Genomic DNA, 1155 nt, shown 5'->3' on the forward strand with positions numbered 1-1155 from the left:
AGTGCCCCCTCAAAGTATAGTCCTCCAGACTGGTGGTGGCCACAAGCCCCGCATAGGGCCATGTGTGGGGCCTGTGCCAGCTGTGGTACTGCCCCCAGTGTCACCCCCAGGCCACCTGACCAGAAAGAGGCCACCAGCCTGTCGCTGGGCTAGGGTGCTGCTGGGGGTCCAACGGCCCCCATCCTTGGCCTTGATGGGTGCAGGGAGGACCCCACAAGCACCCTGGCACCTCATGGTGCTGGAAGAATCCCAGGACAGGGGCTGCATGGGCACCATGTCCTCCTCCACCAGGGACATGGGAGCCACCAGCCTCTTGGAGGTGGTGGTACCCATGGGCCTCCCCCTTGGGTGCTGGGAGCAGAGGACTGGAAACACTGGGTGCCCACCAGCCTCCCCCAGTGCTGTACTGGGATGAAGTGAGGGTGGAGCAGTGGAAGGATTGGGAGTCCTGGGTGCCCCCCACCCTAAGCAGCTCTGGGAGGACATGAAGGGGAGCTGGGTTTAGCCCCATACTCCCAGTAAAGCCCAGTCTGGGCAGCACCCACCCTCTCCCACTGGGTGCAAGCATTGGTCATTGTCTTCACAGTGTTTCCTGCACCCAGGATACCAACCCCAGTGTCCTCTGGGAAGCTTTGGGGAAGGGGCAGCACCCTCTCCCACCCCTCATGCCCCTGGCAGGGCCTGGGGTTGGGGCTGGGAGCCTGGTGACAGGGACAAGTGGTATCAACAGGATTCCTTGGCCACTCTGAATGTCCCTGTGAGGGGACACCCCTGAGCAGGCAGCACCCCCCTGGCTGCCTCCTTGGGGTGTCCCCTGACACCCCCAGCCCACCGAGGGGTTCCTTTCGGGGCTGACTGGTGGGTCTGCTCTGGGTTTCGCCCTCCCGAGGAGGCCTTGGCACCCACTTTAAGACGAACCATGTCCCTGTGTGTCCCTGCAGGCTCTGGGGACCCTTGTCCTGAGCCAGCAGGACCCAGGAGGACAGGGAGCACTGAGACAGCCTCTGCAACCCCCTCTGGAAGTGAAACCCCCCCATCTCCGGAAAGAAGCCAAAATCCGAAGTGTTTAGGAAGCCAAGATCCACGTGGCTGTGCAGACACCCCTGCACCTCTCCGTCCCTGTCCCTGTGGGCCTGGGGGACACGGGGGGGGTCA

The sequence above is a fragment of the Corvus brachyrhynchos genome, unplaced genomic scaffold (genome assembly GCF_000691975.1).
Source record: "Corvus brachyrhynchos isolate BGI_N302 unplaced genomic scaffold, ASM69197v1 scaffold479, whole genome shotgun sequence".
NCBI classification, from domain to species: Eukaryota; Metazoa; Chordata; class Aves; order Passeriformes; family Corvidae; genus Corvus; species Corvus brachyrhynchos.